We start from the raw sequence: 25509 nt of genomic DNA, 5'->3' as shown, positions 1-25509 counted from the left end.
CGGTGTGCGTAATAAACCTCTGTTAGCACAATCTACATAAACTCCTTCCTCTCTGTAAGAACAAACACATTTTGTAGCAGTGGGACATTGAAGCGCTAACAATGTGCAAACCAATGTCTGGACTCCGATGTACACTACCACAATCTTTAGGTACGCCATTACAGAGAATATGTTTTTTCACTACAGGACAACTAGTTATTTTAGCTGACATCAGAAAATCCCATGTTTCTTAACATGCTGTGTGAAGTTCAGTCTTTGTGAGATTCATGATGTCCTTATACCCGATTTGCTTTAAAAGCCAACGACACTTGGATATGATTTGAGTATTACACACTTAATTTTCTTGATATGAAGTTTCCTGTTGTAACCTAATACATTTTTAAATTATAAATCATTTTATGATACAGACTTTGAATTTAATAGACACAAATGTATTTGATTAATACATGTATATAGCATACAGAAATTATTGTGTAACGGACAGTGTTAAAAAGGGGTTACTGTGTTATTGTAAGATATTATCAACAGAATTCAATCTTCATGCAATGTTATGAACAAAGATTCCTAATTGTGTCACAGAATTCCGGTCTTAGCAAGTCTGGACTTCTCTTGAGAAAATCATGATACACAAGTGATCGTTAGATGTATGGACCATTTGTCTATAGAATTTCGTCTTAAATTTTAGTTTACACTTTTCAAATGAAAACATGCTAAATATGTCTTAGAAAAATAAATTGTAATATTTACATTAGCCAACGTCTATCCTTTTATGACAATACTAATAAAATTGACATTCAATTTTCAATGACATGAACTTGGTCACATGATCATATTTTCTTGCGTATGGAAAGCAAACCGCACGAGAATTTTTTGGAAGGGCAAGATTATGACATCACATAATGTCCTATACAGAGTGTTTCAACAAACATGTCCCGACTTTAGATGTTGATATTTTTGCACAGTAAAAAATATTTACAAAATTTTAACTGTATTTTATAATACTCTTTCCGGCAATATGATTATGATATAAACAATATAAAATAATGTCAATACTATTTTTTCTTTGAAGATTTGATGACATCTTCAAAGTCAGGTTGTCAGCTTTTTTCTCCAAAAATGAATCACTATGGGTATTTTTGAACTAAAAATTATTAAAATCACCATACCAATATTAGTGCATAAGATTTTGAAAAAGAAGTACACTTATTAGAACCATCTTTATAATATATAAACTTTTCAAATGATGTCCATATTTAAGCAACACAGGACTTCAGAGACAAAATAAGATTGTTGACTAAGAAATATTGCGGCCATTTTGAACACATAAAAAATGACCCTACCCTAACAAAAAAAAATACTATAGTTTATTATTATGCTTCCTGTCAGTTTGTCTCTATATAATCAATACCCAACTATTTTCGCATAGTGTTCTAAGGATTTATATAGCGTAAGCATACTATGCCGAAATAGTGCACGGCTGTCTTTTCTAGAGAAAATGTATTTAGCACCCACGCTGGGGATCGAACTCACGATCTCGAGAACGTCAGTCCAACGCGTTAACGATTACGCCACAAACACCGCTACTTTAGGGAATGTATTTTCAAGTATATAAACGTAGTTTTTATACATTTGTCACAAAACAAGAAATAAATTAATATAATTTCTAAAAGACTGATATTATTGATAAGGATCTTAAAGAAAAATTCTCTAACAAATAATCGAATTTTTCAGTAACCAAAATTGCAACGTAACATGAACTGGTTCTTCGGAGTCAATGAAACGCTTTTTGATATAACGCTTGATCAAAGAATGTTCAAGAAAATTTTCATTTAGATTTAACGTCTGCAAACAGGTTTGGGATTGAGAATTTAATTAAATTGTCGTATACAAACAACAGTCAGCATAATAATTATAATAGTGTTATTATTTGGATGTACTATGCCGAAATAGTAGTCAGGGTTTGACACATAGTGCACTCGCCTCCGGCTCGTGCACCATGTGTCAAACCCTGACTACTATTTCGGCATAGTACATCCAAATAATAACACTATTATATAACTATAGTTAACTATAGTGATAACTTTGACACTATAAACACTTTGATTTACTTTAGTGATAACTTTGACACTTTGTTTTACTATAGTGATAATTTGACACTTTGATTTACTATAGTGATAACTATGAAAATTTTGATTTACTATAGTAATCACTATGAAAACTTTGATTTACTATGGTGATAACTTTTGATTTACTATAGTGATCATTATGACACTATAGTGATCACTTTGAAAACTTTGATTTATTATAGTGATAACTTTGACACTTTGATTTACTATAGTTTTAAAACTATAGTAAACTATAGTTAACTATAGTTAAGAGAGCATGTCAGTAAGCATTGAGCTTTCTTTGATATCACATAATGCATTTTGATATCATTGACAGCTGCTTTTTCAATAAAAATGGAACTCGTAAATATATTTACCTTGTCATTGGTCATTTGCAAAATTATTTTGTTAAAAAACATTCTGATTGTTCACACAAGTACTCTGCAGTTGACATTAAAAAGATGCTTGAGTTTCTGATTGACAATATCTATATGGTTTTTGGAGACCAGGTCTTCCAACAATCTATTGGAATTCCCATTGGTACCAATTGCGCCCCGTTATTAGCAGACCCTTTTTTGTATTCATATGAAGCAGAATTTGTCCAAAATCTTGTACGTGAAAAGAAGAAAACACTTGCTGTGGCCTTCAACTCGACATTTAGATATATCGACGACGTATTGTCAATTAACAATGGCTATTTCCATTCTTATGTCGATACGATATATCCTTGTGAACTTGAGATAAAAGATACCACAGAGTCTGACACATCTGTTTCATATTTGGATATTTAACTTGAAAAAGACGTTAATGGTAATCTAACAACCAAGCTTTATGATAAACGTGATGACTTTAACTTTTCAATCGTCAACTTCCCTTACTTATGCAGCAATATACCTTCATCACCTGCACACGGGGTATATACCTCTCAGTTGATTCGATACGCAAGAGCATGCTCTACGTATGTACAATTTCTAAAACGAGGTAAATTATTGACAAATAAGTTGATGAAACAAGAATATCAGCTGTCTCGTTTAAAGTCATCATTTCGTAAGTTCTATGGTCGATACAATGACCTTGTCAGCAAATACAATTTATCATTGAGTCAAATGCTGACTGACGTTTTTCACACTAATTGTTAGGCCATTATTTACACAATGAATTGTCGACGGATTTTTCCGTTATTTCCCGATCATGACAAGGAGCACACGGCGGGTGTGACCGGTCGGCAGGGGATGCTCACTCCTCCATGGCACCTGATCTCACCTCTGATGTTTGCTCTGCTCCTATTTTGTATTGATTAATGGACTTTTGAGCTTGAATACTGTTCGTTATCTCCATATGGAAAGTCAAAAATATGAATTTTTTTAAAAATAGTGTGTATGGATTATTTCTGTCACAAATAACAAGAAAAATAAAATATTAATGATTTCAACCATAATCACTGAGTCGTATCCAAGGAGAAACATTTCCTTAGTTACCAGAACAGTTTTTCACATTCAAAACGGGCAAATACTGACATATTCAAATGTATTTTTCACACAAATGTTCTCAAAAGATGGTTTAAAACTACCCATTTTTTAAAGATGACTAAATTGATAGTTCTACTTTGCCTGATTAAATTGGATTAAGTTCTTCTGTTACGTTGCTATGGCAATGGGAAAAAGCGACAAGTTTAGCATTGAAAAAATAGCTGAATTTAAGACATTTTTAAAAGGCATTTGACAAAAATCCGTACAACTGCTTATAAACTCTATAATGAAATTTTGCAACTGTTTGAGTATACAAAAAAAAAATAAAAATAAAATTGGGTAGACTTTCAGAAAGATTGTTGCCATGGAGATTCAAAAATATGCAAATTTTGGCATTTTAAGATGATTTCCTGTTAACAATTCAGATTACTAGAAGTAATTTGTCCTTTCAGAAGCAAGATATCCTTATTCCACTTGGGTGCAGTTGTAACAGGAAATGAGTCATGTACTACTATGACCTTCTCCTCACTTTGACCCCAAGGTCAAATTATTCTGTATTATATATTCTATTCTAATGATTTCTTATCTAAATCTACATGGTTCTTGATATTTTGAACCTTCCTCCAAATATTTCATACATTGATGCACAGTGTATACTGTTAGACAATTCAAGAAGATAAATTCATGCTCTTCTGTTGACCTTGACCCCAATGGCAAGGTCAGTTAATTAATTGAGGTCAAAGTTAAAAATTTTATCTGTTATGATCTGTTCTTGAAATACATGTATTTGAAACATGTGCAAAGTAATGCATCATGAACAACCTTCAGTCAACACTAAAAAATGATGCTTCAACATCAATAATGATTAAAATGACCTTGACGTTCCCTAAAAGTTTCCTCCCCTGCACTATGTAAAATTTTAGCCCCATCCATACCTAGAGGTTGACAATCTGAGGGAAAAAACTAAATCCACATAACTTGGGAATCTTTGTAAATTAATTGATTTTGTTTGGTCTTGCTATTCTTGAAAAGAATATCTGAAAATGTATACATGTATTCTCATTTAGTCTCCATTTTAGCCTCATCTTAGCCACTGGGACCACAATTAGTACACAATGACACCTGCACTACCCGAGAATTCCTTGCATAGTATGACAAATCCCGGCTTCGCTCTTTTTATTTTTTGCCTATATACTTTGATTTCCTGTTGTGGTTTCACCCTAAACCCAATGGCCATTATATATCAGGAAGCTTTCACATCATCTTTTTCTTAAGATTTATGCAAATATAAATGATCCCACCCTATTTTTGGCTTTCCCTGATTATCTCCTCTTGGGAAGGAGCTCGGCCATTTATTTGAACGAACTTGAAATATGCCCCTTTACTGAAGGATATTCGGTGTCAAGCATGGTCCAATGGTATTTTCAGTAAATTTAAAGATGAAAATGCAGAAGTGTTTAAGATGATGAAAACAACAACACAATTTTTTTAACAGAAAAGCCCATTAAGTACAGCTATGGTTAATGCCCCTTTAAAAAATTCTCCTTCAAAAGTTCCATAAATACACTACTGAAAGCACTTACAGGAGAAATCCAATGAAAAATCTATTTTATTTTCCCCCTCTGCTTATATCATTCAACCTCTTAATTCACATCAGATTGAACTAAAGTCAATGTTTATTTAGACTAAAATGATTCAACAAAAATTAATTTGTCCACATTAATTAAAAACATCCTTAGAGTTCAGCCTACCCCCCCCCCCCCTCCCGTTTTTTTTTTTTTTTTTTAGATAAATTAAATGAAAAAAAAAATATAATTAATCCCTTTTGTAGAATCTTCAATGTTCTTTTTAAGGAGGAGGTTTCTTTAAAGTGCATGAATAATGCTTCAACTTTTGACAACTACTCCTTAAGAAAATAAATAAAATCAGAATGTTCTTCCAAGTCCCCAATTTTAACTTGGAAAATCTTAAGAACCAAAAATAGAATTTTAGTGGCTACTTATTCTTGCAAGTCCCATTTCCTAATAGCTCAAAAATACAAAAAGAATTTTCACAATTTTTCAAAAGTCATTATATTAGATCATTTAATATTCAGTTTATACATTTGGGCACATACATGTATCAACTGTCTATATCATCCCAAAAAATACATAACACATGTAATCCTCCATTCCTTCAGATTCAGTTCTGGGGATTACCGTTATGTGGTTATTAGACAGATATCTGATTTGGAACATGGTAAAACAAGATTAAACTTTAATAATGGTTCCGATCAAGATATATTTCCTCGAGTGGCTTCTTTAAAGAAACAGGGTGTCATCTTCAACTATCTATAGCTGTAAAAATAACAAAAGTTTATGTATTACTATTGAATAAGAGATACATAGTAGATTAACACACATGTACATCCTATCTTCTGTAAAGGTTGTATTTAGAGTAGATTATCACACATGTACATCCTATCTTCTGTAAAGGTTGCAATTAGAGTAGATTAACACACATATACATCCTATCTTCTGTAAAAGTTGCATTTATGATATATGCATATAATTTCCACCATGCTAGTCAATGTTAATAATTACATGTAGCATGAACCAGTTATATAGATAAGGGAACAATTCTGATATATGAACAAGCTGCAAAATATATATAGGAGTTCTGGATTCTGGAGTGGGGGTGGGGTGGGATCAAATTTCATAGACAAACATCACTTAATTCCTCCTTCATATGTATGACTCATTTGACCAAATAATGAGGTCTGGTTTCCTGAAGATGGAGGGGTGGTATGAAAATTTTATTGATTACTTTATTATATACATTTTATAAACTTGGGAATTGTACCCAATAATTCATTTTATTTTTCAATTCATAAGTTTTATTTACACTTTCACATTATTATATTAATACTCAGACATATTGATTTATATAAACTACCTACACATTTTCAATCGTACTTCCTTTCATATAGATTCAACAGAATCCATCGTTTTCTGTAGAATAATTTAACTTTTCATTGTGTCAAGTTATATTATTATTTCATCCAAAACTTAAAGGTAAATAAATTTGATGCTATTTTTCAACATTGAATTGGTATCAGTACCATTCTCAATCCATTTGGCAATTGGTAGGGAAAAAAACTCATTTGATATGTTTGTTGCATTAATTGTATGGAAGATGCAGGAGAAAAAATACGATTTAAACAAAGTTTTATTTTTAATGTGAAATAATATAAACTCTGATTTATAAAATAGGAAGGGGGTGAATTAGAATGACTTTTTGTGCGGTTAGGGACTTTAGTCTTACCTGCAGTGTGACCCTATGACCTCTTTATACACTGTATATATTCACAAACATCATAGACATATCTCTAATTATTTTAAATATCATTATAACATTTATCTATCCTTAATTGCATTAAGAGTACTCTAACAACTGCAGAATTAAACATTAGTGGTCATATAACAGGTTGCTCACAAGCTGTAGGTACGTTGCATCACTCAGTCAGTCAGTGTTTGTATCATCATGGGAAAGAGAAATAAATCTGTGAGTACCTTCCTAATCTTTAATTTTGCTTTAAAAAGATATATTTATCAAAAGTTTACCCAAAAATATACATGAAAAAAACATATTCAACATACCACTATCTGTTTTTGTCCAACTACTACAAGCTGGAAGTTTTCTTTTTTCTCCCGCAATTCCTCTATTGTCGTCTGTTTCATTCTTTCCGACCTCTTTTGCTAGAGAGCTCTTGCAAGGGAGGTAATCCAATTGTTTTTCAACAGTGTTTTACAACATTTCATTCAGATATTTTTCTTAAAGTCTTTAGTGTCTACCCAATTTTATTTATTTAATTTATTGTACAGAGTATTCTCCTTCTACAGATATATGTAGAATTTTCTAAAGTTGTCTGGATTTTGCAAACAACATAGCTCTTCATGCAACATAATTCTATAGGTAAAATCTAATAAAAATCAACTACAAAATAAATTTTCCTTATAAAACAGAAAAATGTATTTCAAAGCACTTTATGACCCACATTATAAAATTATACATGGAGTTTGGATGTAAAATACATGAATTATAAAAGGATAAGGCAGTTCAAGTATTTCTGTAATAAAATATAGCAAATACCCTGGTTGCCATGGAAACAAGAGACTATTCATATGCATCATGTTCACAAAATTTGAATTAGAAATGATTTTTTCCACTTTCCATGTTTATATAGCATGAAGCTCAATGTTCAGTGACATGGTCTCCTAACTATAGTAAACTATAGTATTTTTTTTGTTCGGGTAAATTGAAAACTGCTGCTGATGTCCAAAAAATATTTGTCTAAAAGATAGGTGATTCAGCATTACTTCAACTTTTTACTGATAAAAATGTTTGGTTGTGTGCTTTGCATTTTTGCAAAATTTTGCTTTCAAAAATAACTTTTTTATTGAAACCGCAAAGTCGGGACATGTTTGCTGAAACATCCTGTATTTTGTGTGTTGCATTTCCATAACAAAGTCTTAATAATGCAGTTTTCTTTGTATCAGGAATAAAAATGAAAAATATAAAATATAAGAAATAAAATATCATTTTTTTAAAGTTTCAATGGGATATGACATGAAGTTGGTACGTGATCAAATCTATTATAACGCCCGCAGGGTGTTATAGGATTTGATCACTTGACCAATTGCAATTTTTGCAAAATTTTGCTTTCAAAAATAACTTTTTTATTGAAACCGCAAAGTTGGGACATGTTTGCTGAAACATCCTGTATTTTGTGTGTTGCATTTCCATAACAAAGTCTTAATAATGCAGTTTTCTTTGTATCAGGAATAAAAATGAAAAATATAAAATATAAGAAATAAAATATCATTTTTTTAAAGTTTCAATGGGATATGACATGAAGTTGGTACGTGATCAAATCTATTATAACGCCCGCAGGGTGTTATAGGATTTGATCACTTGACCAATTGCAATTTCACGTCATTCCGACGTACTTAGCTAGCTTTTAAAACATCGAAGGTAAACTGTGAATGGGGATAAAAATTCGTTCGAAAGAGTGATCAAACCTTTTTTTCATTTCTTATTGTTTCATTTTACTTTACACGAGTTGAATCAATTTATTCTTCAAGTAAAAACATTTGAGGTTTTTAAAGTTAAAAGTGAAGAATTGTCTGAAGGTTAAAATATCCATGTTTCATTATTATTTGGTGTTTTGAGGAATCTCATCTCACCTTTGTTTTCAGAGGTTCATGTTGGCTCTCCTCTTAAATTGTATCGTTTAAATGGACTTTTGAGCATGATTTCTTTTCAGTATCTTCACTTTTTTTTATATACACTGAACATTTTTTGAAAAAAATTTGAATTTCATTGTCACCCCTTTTCCCCTTCTGTAAAATCTTAATTTTACAAGCAGCTTTAATTTTTTTTTTACCTGAAACGTTTAACTGAAAACATTTTAAAACTATTTACTGAAAGGTGTAACCAAAATACTTGTACGCTGTTTGTTCGAAAAGTTCGCGGACTGTGTAAATCTTTGTGATATTATTATAAAAAGATTTAAGATCAGCATATCACCACGTGTAGCAATATTTATTTTGATGATAAGCAAAGTTTCATACAATGAAATATGGAGATAACAAACAATTTTCAAGCTTAAAATCCATTTAAGGACCTACGCAACGTACATGAACATGTACTTTACAATGTACCTTTTCCACTGATCATTTTCCGAGATATTCTTTGTTTAAAATCATAATACCATCAGATGTTCCTAGACAAAAATTCAGCATACATTTCCGAGAGTTTTGTTCAGATATCAAAAGATGAAAATATTTGGATTTTTTTTAAAGAAAAGTTAAGTGGAAAACGTTTTAGCAGGTAATACTTCAAAAAAATTGAATCAAAAAAAGGTGTACAGTATTACTAGGCATCATAAAATTGTAGATGTCTCTCAACTATTACAACTATTAAATCCTTCAGGGGATATGAAAATAAACTTCAGAACTACGTTGATTTGTCCTTAAACAATACAAATCGAGAGCAGAGCAAACAAGGACCTCCAAAAACTTCCGAGGCGGGATCAGATGCCATGGAGGAGAAAGCATCCCCTACAGACCGGTCACATCCGCCGTGTACTCATGGCCATGATCGGGTAAACGGAAAAATCCGTAGAAATTTCAGTGTGTAAATAAATGCCTAACAATTAGTATGAAAAATGTCAGTCAACATTTGACCTAATATGTTGATAAGGTCATTGTATCGACCATAGAACTTGCATAATGATGACTTCAAACGAGACCGTTGATATCCTTGTTTCATCAAGTTGTTGTTTAATAGCTTGCCTCGTTTAGAAATTGATCGTACGTAGAACATGCTCGTGCGTATCGAATCAACTGAGAGACAAAAGACCATATGCAGGTAATAAGGGTATATTGTTACGTAAGTAAGGGAAGTTGATGATAGAAAAGTTGAAGTCATCACGTTTATCATAAAGTTTTGTGGTTAGTTTACCATTAACGTCTTTTTTTAGTAAAATATCCAAATATGAAACAGATGTGTCACACTCTGTGGTGTCTTTTATTTCAAGTTCACTGGAATATATCGAATCGACTGTGAATGGAATGGAACACATTTTACTTAATTCTAAAATAAACAGTTTTTTCTTACCACGGAGCAGACTTAACAGTATTGTAACGTCAAAAACATAACATAATGAGTTTATCAAATATGCTTTCTCTAGTCATTTTACACACAGTCTGACGCCATACTATCTTCATTAAAAAAAATTCTCTTCAGTGGCAGATGTTCGTTTGTTAGTTCTGTCTATCTTTTTAACAGCGTAACTCTCTTTTCAAAAGATCAGCAACACTTAGGTGCCCATCTCTCTTTCCATGATTAATTTTTGATCCGATTATTTCTGATAATCTATTTCCTCACAGATCGTATATAGTCTGATACAGAGACTCTTCCACCCCAAACACGGCTGTAATAATTACACACAAATACACGTCTCTTACATATTCATATTTTATTTATTAAATGATATTTAATACGAATTGGAATACTGAAAGAAAAGGTAAATCATATTTATCAACAAAAAAGTTAGTAATTCCAACTTTAATCTTGGCTTCTTCGACATTAAAGTTGGTTTTTCCAACCTTAGAATTGGTAAATCCAACTTTAAAGTTGGTACTCTGATCTTGGCTTTTTCAACTTTAATTTCAGTTTTTCTAACCCCTTTCTTTAGCTTTTTTACCCTTTATTATTACCAACTTTATTGATGCAAACTTTATACACTGAAACAAATTGGTGATAAACTAAACTTGTCTATTATTTTTTACCTTGACCTTTCCTATAACCTTACGTATCACTTCCAGCTTTAAATTAAGCCCCTTATATTTCTTTTGGTTTATCTTAAATACTTTTGTAAAGGTTTACTTCATACAATTCCGTACTTGACACCCTCTCAAACATACCTATTTAGGAGATTAGACATATATTTTGTTTTGTTTGAGAGAATAAACAAATGAGACCATAATTACATGTCTGATATTTAGGATGAACCAACACTATATTTCATGTTACAAATACAACTGAACTAAATGTATCAATTCTGCATATGAAAACACAATGAAATCATTCCTTCTTTCATAATAATTCATAATTAAATCGTTTCTTTCCATTATAATTACATGTATAAAACAGCAACACGAGTTAAACTACAAAGTATATGAATATAATCTCATAAAGCCGTACGAATTGGAAAACCCAAGAATAAAGTTGGAAAAGCCAAGGATAAAGTTAGAAAAGCCAACTTTAAAATTCGAATTACAGTGTACCAACTTTGAGGTTGGAAAAGCCAACTTCAAAGTAGAGTTGGAAGTACCGGAATTTCCAACTTTAATGCTGGAAAAGCCAACTTTAATGTTGGAAAAGCCAACCTTAAAGTTAAAATTAACAACTTAAAAGTTGGAAAAGACAACCTAAAAGTTGGAAAACCAAGTTTAAAGTTGAAATTACCCACTTTAAAAAATATATTACGTAACACTAGTACACTCCATTAGACAGAAGGGTAAAATAATATTTATTAAGTTTTATGAACATCATTATGATATGCCAATATAACGGTATTGTAGATTTATTGTATTTGAGGTAAAATCATCCGCGGACGCATAGGACAATGCGTGATGTCATTATTCTTCTTTCACTTTTTTTATAAAATTATAGTAATTTATTTATTTTTTTTCCTTTTTTATTTGATGGAGGAGAGGGAGGGGATATCTGAAAGAAATCACTGGTGTTTCTGCTATATCAAAATAAAGAAAATAAGAAAATGCATAGATTGTATGCATCATTAGACTTACATGTATGCAAGTCAAGTGATCTCAAATTTCTGCTCATTTGAAAATCACTTGCTGTAATCATTTAATAAAAAACGGAATGTATTAATGGAACATTGCTGCAAACGCCTAAAAAATGAGATTTTATATTTCAAAATTTGAAAAAAACAGGTTTTGAATAAAAAGTATGAATCGTGTTTCTCTTTCTGAATTTGTAAAAATCCTATGTACTATGATATTATTAAAAGTCAAATCAAATATGTTTAGAGATATAAAATAAAATTTTAAAAAAAAGCAGAGGGTTCATTATCAATGTATATATACAGTGTGAAACTTCATCCCACTCAAAAATCATTTTTTTCTTCCTCCATAGATTTTTTTTTCAAATTAATGCATTCTATTTTAAAGCTTATATCACTTTTATAAGCTTAAAGTAAATTTATTTCATCGAAACATATGCTGTCTGGAACAGCTAGCTAAACCTCACACCTCACACCTCATACTTGATCATTGAAGAACACATGGTAACTGGTTCCATATTTATTAACAAGCGAATTCATATTCCAATCAGTGAATGAGCGAATGAGCCTAGGTGAGTGAGACAAAGTGAGCCTATGTGAGTGAGCCTAAGTGAGCGAGTGAGTCTACACGAGCGAGTAAGCGAATGAGCAAGTGAGCGAATGAGGTAAATAACTGAAATAAACAAAATCAAATACTATAATACTGATATACCAAAAAGACAATAACGGTGTTCCATAGAAATAGCTCACTTATAAACCTTATCATAATAACAAATTACTATAAAGCATATTAGATAAATTGAATAACAATAACTAATTCTCGTGACTTCAGTGACTTTAAACTTTACAAAAAATACCGGTCTGAATAAGTTTTCAATACACAAAAACTCTATAAATAATCACCAAAAAACTTTACAAATAATAGGTATGAAGTTACAAAAGTTTCCTATAAAAAACTTACATGGCAATAGGCCACAAATCGTAAGAAGGTAGAATGTTACATGTACATCCTCATGGATGGAACTCTAATGGCAGACTGAATGAAAACTTGCACGAGAAAATGAGGGAGATAACTCCTAACACAAAAGATTTCCACTCAAGGAAGATAATTCAAAAATTTACAAAGAAGGATAACTCTTTCTGATATCTGAATAATACACATATTTCACTCCGTATAATTACACAAAAAAGCAAACAAAAATAAATAAAAAATAAGAACTGTGACAGCACACTCCCCGTCTGATGTTTCTAACATCACATATACAATTACAAGCTATACATCAATGTCATTGGATAGTAGCAGCACCATCTCTGTAACTGGACGAATGAATGTTGACGACTGGCAACCGCGTTTCGCGACACGAATTTCAGCTTTACGAACTTTCCCGTCATCACTGGGAAACACTTTCACAATGACACCCATAGGCCAAAGGTTACGATGAACATCTTTATCGCGAAGTAACACAATATCACCTTGTGTAATGTTTCTTTCACTACGCGTCCACTTGCGACGAATCTGTAAAGTATAAAGATACTCTTTTCTCCAGCGTGTCCAGAATAAATCTGCCATATGCTGTACGCGTTTCCACTGAGCTTGATACATGTTCATCTTGTCAACAGGAAGGTCGACGATCACAGGAGTTTTCTGGGTAAGTATCATGGAAGGGCTCAGAGGGTACGGTTCATCTGCATCTTCCGATAAGGGGACTAATGGTCTGGCATTTACGATTGCTGAAACTTCTGCCATAAATGTCGTCAGTGTTTCATGAGTTAGTGATCTAGCTGGTATCTCCAACATAACTGCATCAATCACACGTCTTACTACTCCAATGAGGCGTTCCCATGCGCCACCCATATGCGAAGAGTGGGGTGGATTAAACTTCCAAGTAGTTCCACACTCATAAAGGAAGTTTTTGATTTTACCGTCTTCCAAGTTGAGTCCAGTTGAATCAATTTTCAGGTCATTTATAGCACCCACGAAATTGGTTCCTTGATCTGAACGAATTTGGGTAACTTTTCCTCGAATGGCTTCAAACCGCTTAAAGGCATTGATAAATGATGAAGAGCTTAACTCCTCCACAACTTCAATGTGAATTCCTCTCGTTGTAAGGCAGGTAAATAAGATTGCCCATCTTTTCGAGTTTGCAGATCCTCCACGCGTCCGACGAGTAACTATCTCCCATGGTCCAAACGTATCCAGGCCAATGTAAGTAAATGGTGGACTAGGCTCCAAACGATCGGTAGGAAGGTCCGACATTTTTTGACACAATAGCTTTCCACGTAATTTTCTGCATTTGACACAGTTGTGAAGTATGGATGAAACTAATTTTCTGGCTCCTATTATCCAGAATCCAGCACTACGAATCGCTCCTGCTGTTAAGTGGCGACCTTGATGTTTACAGAGTTCATGATAGTCACGAACAATCAACAACGCTATATGATGGTTTCTGGGTATTATCACTGGATTTTTCTCATTGATTGGTAAAGAACTTTTGTTGAGACGTCCTCCGACTCTCAGTATTCCATCTTTATCCAAGAATGGCGAAAGAGGTAAAATGTTACTATCTCTAGGTAGAGGTTTTTCTTTCAATATGCACTGAATTTCTTCTAAATACACTTCATTCTGCACAATTTTGATGATAAGTTTCTCAGCTTTGTTGAAATTTTCCACAGTTCTTGAATCTTCACACACATGCCACCCAGAGCATTTACTGTCTCCTTGTTGAAAGGAATGTGCTATATGCTGAAGTCTGGCAATAGTTTCAACAAGTTTCCTCCATTGCGAAAAACATGAGAATCTTTCTGATTTCAGTCCAAGTCTAGAGATGTCAACCTTTAGACAAGTGATTTCTTGTCTGACTTCCCTGTCTGAATCTGGGTCCACCATCTCATAAGATACGCATGGGTGCTGAATCTGTTGTAAGTGTGCAGGTGATGGTCCTAAGAGCCAAGTACTGTTTTGTAGAGCTTTAACTGGTATCTGTCTTGTTGCTTGATCAGCTGGATTTTTGTCTGTTGATATGTATGACCACTGATCTGGTTTGGTCACTTTACGAATTTGCATCACTCTGTTTGCCACATACTGATAGAATCTCCTTGAATTGTTGAAAATATATCCCAACACTACTTTACTATCACAGTAAAACTTAAAATGTTCAATCGGTAATTCTAGCTGTTCTGATACACACTTAGCAATTTCCACAGCTAGCACAGCGCCACAAAGTTCTAAACGTGGTATCGAATGTCCTTTTAAGGGCGCAAGTTTTGATTTGCCGAGGATAAATCCAAAGTTTCCTTGTGATTCTACATAGGCCACTGCTGATATTGCTGATTCTGAAGCATCACAAAAAATGTGAATTGTTTTGTTCATTGTCTCACTCCACGACTGAGTCAGTTCTATGTAAACTCTTGGGATGTGTAGATTTTGGAGATGTTGTAAGGAATTTTTCCATTTTTCCCACTGAGTAGACTGATTTTCTGGTAAAGGTTCATCCCAGTTGACCGTTTCTTGAAGTAGATTTCTCATAAGTGACTTGCCTTGGATGATAATTGGGGCGAGAAATCCTAGGGGGTCAAATATACTATTTATTGTTGATAACACACCTCTTCTTGTGAATGGTTTGACATCATTTGAAATTTTAAAGAAAAACGAATCTGACTGTAAGTCCCAATTAAGTCCTAGACTGCGCTGTGTTGGTAGATTGTCTTTTGATAAATCCAAGTCTTTCATTTCACTTGACAGATCACTAGGTGGAAAAGCGTTCATAACTTCCTGGTTGTTTGAAGCTATTTTGTGTAGACGTAATTTCCCATAACTCAATGCTTTCTGTGTTCTTTTCATTAGGTCCACAGCTTTTTCTACGGTAGGTTGTGATGTTAATCCATCATCCACATAAAAATCACGTTCTACATACTGAATTACATCTGTCCCAAACATATCTTCTACTTCCTTAACAGTCTTGCGTAATCCGTAGGTTGCGATGGCTGGCGAGGGACTGTTTCCGAAGACGTGAACAGTCATACGGTATTCGATCAGTCTCTTTTCAGGATTGTTGTCTTCATGCCATAGAAATCGCAAGAAATTTCGATGAGGTTCACAGACTTTAAAAAAATAAAACATCTGTTCAATATCTCCAATTAATGCGACTTTCTCTCTGCGGAACCGTAGTAAAACACCCAGAAGACTGTTTGTCAAGTCTGGTCCGGTAAGTAGTACGTCGTTAAGCGACTTTCCTTCGAATTTTGCTGAAGAATCAAACACAACTCGAATTTTGTTTGGTTTCTTTGGGTTGTAAACTCCAAACAATGGTAAGTACCAACACTCTTCTCCATTCTGTAGAGGCGGTGCTATTTCTGCATGATGATTCTTGAACAATGCATCCATAAATTCCACAAAATGTTCTTTCTTTGTAGGATCCTTCTGCAAAGTGTAATCTAACTGTTTTGCTCTCTTCCTAGCTTGATCATAGTTGTTTACTAGTCTTTGACGGTCCTTACGAAAAGGAAGTGGAGCTTGCCAATGTCCATCAAGATCTTTTGTAAATTCTAAATTCATGATGTCTAAGAACTCATGATCATCCATAGAAAGTCCTAACTTTTCATCATTCTCTGTCCTCTGAAAAACACTTTCACCAATTTCAGTTTTTGTACACATGATGTTTGTTGAGGTTTCATTGAGGATTTTTTCTTTGACCTGTAAGTTACTGTTGCAAGGTAGCATCAGAGTTGGACGGCCATCAGGTAGAACACAAGTTTTCATGACATTAATGACATCTGGTTTATGGGTTTTTCCCAAACAAGTCTCACCAATGATAGTCCAACCAAGGGACAGTTTTTGGGCATAGGGTTGATTTCCCAATCCAATGCGTTGGTCTAAAACGTGATGTGCTTTGGTTATGTCCCTTCCTATCAGTAACAGGATTTCTGCATTAGGATCAACTGGTGGTATGTGATCAGCAATGTCATGCAAATGTTCATAATGTAGGGCTACATCTGGTGTAGGAATTTCCTCTCTGACTTCAGGAATTTCATCACACTCAATGATGGTAGGTATATCTATACAGTTTTGTCCATCTAATGACTCAACAACTAATCCATGAACTTTACGTCCTGACCTTTGAACTTTTCCTGAACAAGATGTTAACAGGTAATTTGTCATAGTTCCATGAGTGTCCATAAGATCAAAGAGTTCTGGTTTAGCAAGTGTTCTGTTTGACTGGTCATCAATCACTGCATAAATTTTCACAGATTTTTGCGGACAGTGTTTTGGGTACACATGCACCAGAATGGTTTTAGCACAAGATTTTCCACCAAATGTTTGTCCACAGATTTGTGTACACTTAGAATTCACAGCTGGGTTGTTCACATTTTCAGAATCTAAAACTTGTCTCTCAGTGAAATTCTCCCCGCCATAGTTTCTCCAAGGGTATGAAGTCTGAACTTTTGTCCTGTTCACATGTAATGGTGATGTGTGAAATTTGCTTCCACATTCTCCACACTGCACATCAGAATGACACTCTGCTTGTTTATGATCTCTTGAACAACATCTATAACACAAATTGTTATCTTTCAAGATCTTCCTCCGTTCGTCAAATGGCTTTGTTCTGAAAGCTCTGCACTGTTCCAAGGAATGGTTTGTCTTATGAAGGGGACACTGGTTTTCTTTTCCTGAGTTACGAAGAATCTGTGGTTGCCGAGACACAGCTGTTTTCCTGCTTGAAATCTTCAGAGTTTTGTCACTGTGTTTCTGCATATGCAAGTTTCTATCTGTATAAGCAAAACTGGGATTGTTCTTGATACGGCTTTGCTCACGAATAAAGTTTGCAAATACATGAAATGGGGGAAACACAACATGATGTTCACTTATGTATTTCATTGCTGTATTCGTCCATTTTTCTTGAAGTTGGTACGGAAGCTTCATGACGATAGGTGTCACTCCTGTCGACGCATCAAAATATGCAAGTAATGACTGGTAACGGATATTTTCTTTTGCTGCTAGGATTTCATCCAAAATATCAGACAAGTCATATAGACGACGATAATCTTTCGATGTAATAGGAGCAAATGAGTTCAGTTTTGTTTTTAAAGCAGATTCTATCATTTCAGGACAACCAAATCTCTCCTCTAATCTTTGCCAAATTCTCTGAAGTCCATGCACTGGATTGCTGGCACTTGCTGCTTTAATGCTGATAATCTGTTGTTGTGCTGATAGACTAGTGAATTTGATAAGAAAGTCAATTTCCTCTTCTGGTGTCACTTGTAAGTCTCTCATAACAGATTTAAAGGTTGCTTTCCATGACGGGTAGAATTCAGGTTTGTCATTAAATTTGATGAGACGTGAAAGCATCAAGTCTTTTTTCAAGAGATAACGAGTGAAATCTGAAGTCACTGCTTGTCCTCCTACACTCCAGGACGGCTGTGGTGGAAAGTATGGAAGAGCCTGAGGATTCAGTATAGATGTACAAGGTTCTGGAATGCAACTCTGACTATGTTGATTAACATTTTCTTTCACAATAGTTTCAGGTTCTACACAAATGTTTTTATTTTGAGTTCTGATTTGAGCATGTTGCTCTACATATGATTTTGTACGTTCTTTACTGTCAACACTCTCTAAATGTTTAATACATGTATCACTATGACCACACTGACTTCCTTCCTCTTCACTGAGAATTTCCGCTTCAGCAACTGCGACTTCCTTTTTAACAGATAGTAATTGTAGATCTGCTTCTAAATCGTCTGTCAATTTCTGAGACTTAGCTCTTTCTAATGCTAGAAGAGATTGTTCCTTCTTAATTTTCATTTCAAGTTCGGTATATTTTAATTTGGCACGGGCAATTTCTGCTTTCTTTCTCTTTTCAGACAATGAGCTTTGTTTACTGCTGATTGAAGAAGTTTGTGAGGCATTTTCTTGTGATCTCTTAGTTGACCTATTTGAATGAACATCTTCTTCCTGAGGTGGTTTCTGTTCATGAAGCTGTGGTGACTGTTGGTACAATGCATTCAGTTTTCTGAAAGCAGTATCAAATAAGATAGAATATCCTTTCTTTGAAAACTTGAGTTTTTGAAGTTCATGTACACATTTTTCAGTTCGATGTCTTTCCAGAAAACCACAGAATTCACTGAAGAGTACGTCGAATGCATCTATTCTTGTTTCTAATTGTGATTTCAAATGTATGATGAGTTCTGGATTTTTAGAAGATGTGTGGTCTACTTCCTCGATGATAGTGTCTACATTTTTCCATAACTTTTGTAAACGAGCTGAGTAAGTGTTAATCTGTTTGTCTAGGAGTTCTTGACCTTTCTCAGTTAGATCCCTGTGACGTTTCGGCCTGGCAGAGGCCTGGTTTTTGTCATCTTCTTCTTGATCAACCATCTGGTGTTCGTCATCTTCTTCTTCTTGATGATGATCACTCATCCTCAAATTCTGGGTTTGGTTCTGGCCAATTGACATTTATTTACTATGCTGTCTGGAACAGCTAGCTAAACCTCACACCTCACACCTCATACTTGATCATTGAAGAACACATGGTAACTGGTTCCATATTTATTAACAAGCGAATTCATATTCCAATCAGTGAATGAGCGAATGAGCCTAGGTGAGTGAGACAAAGTGAGCCTATGTGAGTGAGCCTAAGTGAGCGAGTGAGTCTACACGAGCGAGTAAGCGAATGAGCGAGTGAGCGAATGAGGTAAATAACTGAAATAAACAAAATCAAATACTATAATACTGATATACCAAAAAGACAATAACGGTGTTCCATAGAAATAGCTCACTTATAAACCTTATCATAATAACAAATTACTATAAAGCATATTAGATAAATTGAATAACAATAACTAATTCTCGTGACTTCAGTGACTTTAAACTTTACAAAAAATACCGGTCTGAATAAGTTTTCAATACACAAAAACTCTATAAATAATCACCAAAAAACTTTACAAATAATAGGTATGAAGTTACAAAAGTTTCCTATAAAAAACTTACATGGTAATAGGCCACAAATCGTAAGAAGGTAGAATGTTACATGTACATCCTCATGGATGGAACTCTAATGGCAGACTGAATGAAAACTTGCACGAGAAAATGAGGGAGATAACTCCTGACACAAAAGATTTCCACTCAAGGAAGATAATTCAAAAATTTACAAAGAAGGATAACTCTTTCTGATATCTGAATAATACACATATTTCACTCCGTATAATTACACAAAAAAGCAAACAAAAATAAATAAAAAATAAGAACTGTGACAGCACAAAACAAAATATTTAATGGCTTGGAAAAACTTAAATGAAAAACTAAATAATGGCAAACTTTAGTTTTATATATATATTTTTTAACTAATTGCAGACTGAAAAAAGAATGTTGGATTTAGTATATTATGTACAGAAGAGAGGGTCTATTTAAATTAATCTCATCCAAAATGGTTATTTTCACTTCTTGTCCAGAGTAACAATCTAGAAATGTGTCGACACAACATGAAAGCACCCTCCATAAATCGTATTGCAACATGAAAAGAAATGTTCTTTCAGTTTCTTGTCGGAATTAAGTTATTTCCACCCTCCTGTTATGTCATAGGTTTTTGGAAAAACTGTTATTAATTTACATTCATACCCATTAAAAATATATCTTTTTGAAAAATGTTTTTCAATAGGCGTAATGAAAAATATTGTTTAGTAAAAGAATTACAAAATTGAATTTTATTAATCAATTATTCAATCTTTAAAAAAGTTGCTAAGGGCAATAACTCCTTCTGATGTATTTTCATTCAGGCATTTTCTATAGTAAACTTCTAATGTTAAATGGTTTCCCTGATATTCACTGTTATATATATATATATATATATATATATATATATATATATATATATATATATATATATATATATATATATATATATATATATATATATATATATATATATATATATATATATATATATATATATATATATATATATATATATGACATATGGCTTTAGGAGACCAAGGAGGATATATTTTCTGGCTTAGGGAGACCACTGGATTAAGGCGACCTTTTTCGGTCTCCCTATTATTTTGACCTCATCAGTATTGCAAATGTCTTTTTATAGATAAATAAACAGTCTGCCATTAAATATTATTAATCTTTAACTCTGTTATTTAACATTCAAAAGTTGTCTAATTTCTATCATCTTCCCTAAAAAAGAAAAGAATTTATAACCTACGTATAATTTCAAAGGATAATTTTTCTGCATTTTGGAGACCATGAAAAACATGCAATTAAACAAAAAATCTAGCATATATATTTTTTCCGCTTTTGATTTGTTCAAATGAGTGTTTCTTTAACTTAGTTTTCCATGTTTTATGTTAAAAAACTAAAAAGGAAAAATATTGTAAATTTATGAACCATGTTTTGAATTCTTAGCAAGTGCTTTCCGTCATTTGTTCCGAATGCCATCGGAATGCCCCTTCAGTTTTCAGAAAATGACCTCTGAACACCATGGATGTTGAGAAATTTGGGTAAGTAACTAAAATGATACAGTAATAAGTTGTAATTAAGAATACACAAGACAAACATTCGTTTTTTTTTTTTTTTGTTTTTTTTTTTTTGCCTAGTAATTTAGCTTTCAAGAGAAAAAGTATGATTTTAAATAATAAATAATCGTTAGACTATAGTTCGGTATATAAAATCCTGAAGGAAATTCGAAATAAAGTTAAATGATAGGCCCCTATATTTTTTAATTCTTTTATGCAAGTCCACAAACAAATTAAATTTTTAAAGATTAGGCCGAACGTTGAAAACATAGTCTCGCAAGTTGACGCAGCTATTTCGAGCTTAAAAATTTAAATTAAACTTTCTGTAAACATCATGCAGGACATGATCATCATGATATAGTATAAATGAAACAGACCCTGTAAGAAAAAAATAGCTGTAATTTAATAGTTGTCTATTAATATAATGTGGTCCTCTGCTAATAGAATATATATGCTGTAAAAAAAAATCTGAATCAGGGTGAAGCAGATTTGATACAATACATGGCTGAAGGAACGGGGGGGGGGGGCAGGCCCCCTGTAATTTTGCTGAAATTTAGGTATACTATAGAAAACATTGCTCCTTTATGCTTGGGCCCCCCTCAATAATAACCTCTGATGATCTATTTTTCTTTTGCTTTTGGGCCCCTTCAATAATAACCTCTGATAATGTATTTTTCTTTTGCTTATTAAAAAATTTTTGGTTTGTAGCCTCCCCCAACCTGAAACTGAAAAATGTTGTTTGGTTGTGCTCACCCCCCCCCCCCCAACTAAATTACGTACGGGCCTATTCTCCATCCCTGAGGTTTTCTTTCACCAAAGAAAGATTTATTGGTACACTGTAACAGTTCAGATATATATAGCAATATTTACGGAAGGGAATATTCTCGTTTAATTATGAAGATGTGACAGTAACTCAGTCAAAGCCACAGTGGGTGTTACATTTATTTAATATTATTGTTAATGTTTACAAATAGTGAAATACTGATACTGTGAAATTTTAATGGATATATAGAAAATATAACAGTACAACCATTTATTGTAAATCACATACATGAAAAGCTTCTTTTTTTTCAAGCAATTGGAAATTCTTCATTTTTTCATGAAATTATTTTATTTCGTATGTATGATAATTTATTTCGTATTTTAATTCAGTCAACAAATCATTGTCGCAGCCTAGTTTCAGCAGTTCAGTGACAGAGATAAAATGATCATTTGAGGTTTATACCCCCCCCCCTCCCCACCAAATGAAACTGAAAAATGTTTGGTTTTGGTCCCCTTCAACTGAAATTGATTCCTACTTACCATGCTTACAGGCTTAACTATGAAGATGTGACAGGGAGTGTAATAACAATAATTGTTCAGACGGATACATATTAAGCTGATATACGTATCAAATTTTAATGGATAGATAGAAATTAATAAACAATTACAACCATTTATTATAAACTACATAACGATAATTTTTCAAGCAATTTGAAATTCTTCATTTTTTATGATAATATTTTATTTCGTATATATGTTTATTGGTTTATTCGTATCAACAAATCTGTGTACGAGTTAATAACGCAGCCTGGTTCCCAGAGAACCAGAATAAGATTGTAGGGAAACAAGCCTTGTTTAGTTGTTACAAGGTTTGAGGTTTGTTTATTTTATATTTTAATTTACACTTTTTAAAAATTATTATTATTATGCAAAAATCTGTGTGCAGATGAATATTTACATTTTAATGTTATAAGTCGTTTTGTGGTTCATATTTGCGGTGACTGTCCCACGTGTGTTTACCTGTTTACATTCACCTACTGACCTAGAGTCTTCAAAATATACCTTCTGTAATCATGACTGTTGTAATCTTGTTTTTATGTTAGTTTACCGTATGTAACTTGACTGTTGTGTAGATTTATAGCGATCACTGCAAGCTTTTAATATTTAGGTGAAGAGAAATTTCAGACTATCAATCACAGGCACTTGTTTCATTATACGGTGCACCCCTACTTATTTTTACCACAAGGTATCTAACTCAATTTCAGGCACCCCCGCTTCAAGCTCGTATTTTGTTCATGTATCATTATCAATCATTAACCTACTTTAAAATGACATCGTTCGCTTCAAGAGACTTTTTTCTTGTCAAATAGATAGTTTCAGACGTCTCTGGTCGAGTCTCTTTATTGTAAAGCACTCATTTATTCCACGAAAATTACCTCGATACATTTTAAGACTTTGGATGGGATACAACTTCCAGTTGGGGGTAATAACCCCAACTGCAAATTTGTATCGAAAATTACCTTGATACATTTTAAGACTTTAGATGGGATACAAATTTCATTTTTTTTCACAGGTCACGAGGTTTCAACTTAAAAAATAAAAATTCTCACCGTTAAGATATGTTGGAAATTTTAGCTTGATGTGTTGATAATTTGCCAAATTATTATGTAATAAAGGGGACTTTATATGATCACCCGGCGCTGTTGATTTAGTTCAGTCTTCACAACAATTCTTTTTCAGCACATGCCCTTCGGGCATGTAGACCTATCATTTTTACCCAGCCCATTCAAATTTGTACATGTCCTACTCAAAATTCTTACATTTACCAGTATTGTGCAACAAAAAAAACCCATTAGGTATAAAGGTTTTATATTAATTTTTTCAGCATCGTAAACCAACCATGGCCTGTGATTGCCATTTTCTAAAGCGTTTTTGTTCATAAATAACTTTTGAGTTGCATGCTGGTCATTTGTTGGCCAGTTTAGCTGAACTGAATTTCAGAAATGGGATCATGATTGTAGTGCCACAGTATGTGGCATTGATGAACATCTCGTAATTTAGCAAGCAACTTCGAGAAAACAAATAGGTTAAACTAAACACTTCAATGATTAGATTGACAATCATTTGACAGGTCGTATCGAGAATGTAGACAGGCAATCCATCGACATTACATATAGCAACGTTTAAGCGAATAATGGGGGAAGGACAGAATAAATGGCAAGTAAAGATCGTACAATGAAAGAAGATTCACATATGCCCTCTTCGGACATGTAATTTGGCAATTTTTACATGCCCGGCTGCAAATTTAACAGGTCCCTGGCATTGGACTCCCGGGTTATTTGGAAGACTGTTAGTTTAGTTTCATGAGGTCCGACAACATTGATTCTCAATGTCTGCTCCCTCTACCCCATACACTTATCTTGATAAAATTATATAAATTATATTATTAATTATATAAATTGATATAAATTATATAAACCGGTCTTGTTTATATAATTTTACAATGTCATAAACAGCTGCTTAAGTGCATATAATATTGTAAATGGATTTATATATAGGATTAGGGAAAGATCCTCACTTGATTATGGCAGCATATTTAGCTCGTAGGAGTTCATTATCTACCACACATGATCAATGTCACTTTCGAACGTGAATGACTTTTGACACCCTAACTTCAGTTCAAATCAACGTTAACTTTATGTGACGTCTCTCTGAATCTTTTTTGGCATGTAACTTGGGTAAAAACAATTAAGTACTCTTGATACATTTGATTTCTCTTAGCCCGTTTAAACATTTCCAAGGTCTATACCAGTTTTTGCAGGGGCGAAACTATGTAGAAGTTGGAAAAGAAACCCATCCCCTTTTTGACGTATTTGGTTTTCGAGGGGTGAAAATTTTCAATATTACACTCAACTACATGCAATATTTATTATATTATACTGAATGTTTTATACAAATACAAATAATAGTGAACCTTGAGCTCATAAATCTGCGCAGTCACTATTTTTTGGAATATCACCCGTCGTCAAGCTATGTTGATTGTTGCGACACTGGGCATGGCTTCATTATTCAGCGGATAATAGTGCTTTTTAACAAATGTTTCTTGACGAATCAGATTAATTCATCTAATATACCTGAAAGTACAATATTAATTAATTGTCATCATTTTCCTATATTACCATTTTTACTGGTAATGGTTTTGAAATGATAGGAACATGCACTGTTCAAAAAGTCTTAAAATGTTGTTTTGGCTCAATTTCTTTGTTAGATTACTGTGTTGAACTAAGGCAGGTCAATTAAAGTAACA

At 33.2% G+C, this 25509-nt stretch overlaps 1 long non-coding RNA gene across 1 annotated transcript; it reads right to left on the bottom strand.

Moving 5' to 3' along the window:
* Positions 1-19457: 19457 nt before the first annotated feature.
* LOC133183262 (uncharacterized) lies at positions 19458-20147 on the bottom strand. The gene is made up of 2 exons (XR_009720612.1): positions 19912-20147; positions 19458-19623 (listed from the first exon to the last, which is right to left on the bottom strand). It is a non-coding gene; the product is annotated as an uncharacterized LOC133183262 (long non-coding RNA).
* Between the last annotated feature and the right edge of the window lie 5362 nt (positions 20148-25509).

The sequence above is a fragment of the Saccostrea echinata genome, unplaced genomic scaffold (genome assembly GCF_033153115.1).
Source record: "Saccostrea echinata isolate AGI-Se365-2 ecotype Australia unplaced genomic scaffold, CSIRO_AGI_Sech_v1 ptg000009l, whole genome shotgun sequence".
Lineage (NCBI taxonomy): Eukaryota > Metazoa > Mollusca > Bivalvia > Ostreida > Ostreidae > Saccostrea > Saccostrea echinata.
The sequence above is the reverse complement of the archived record's forward strand: the minus strand, read 5'-3'. Positions and strand labels throughout refer to the sequence as shown.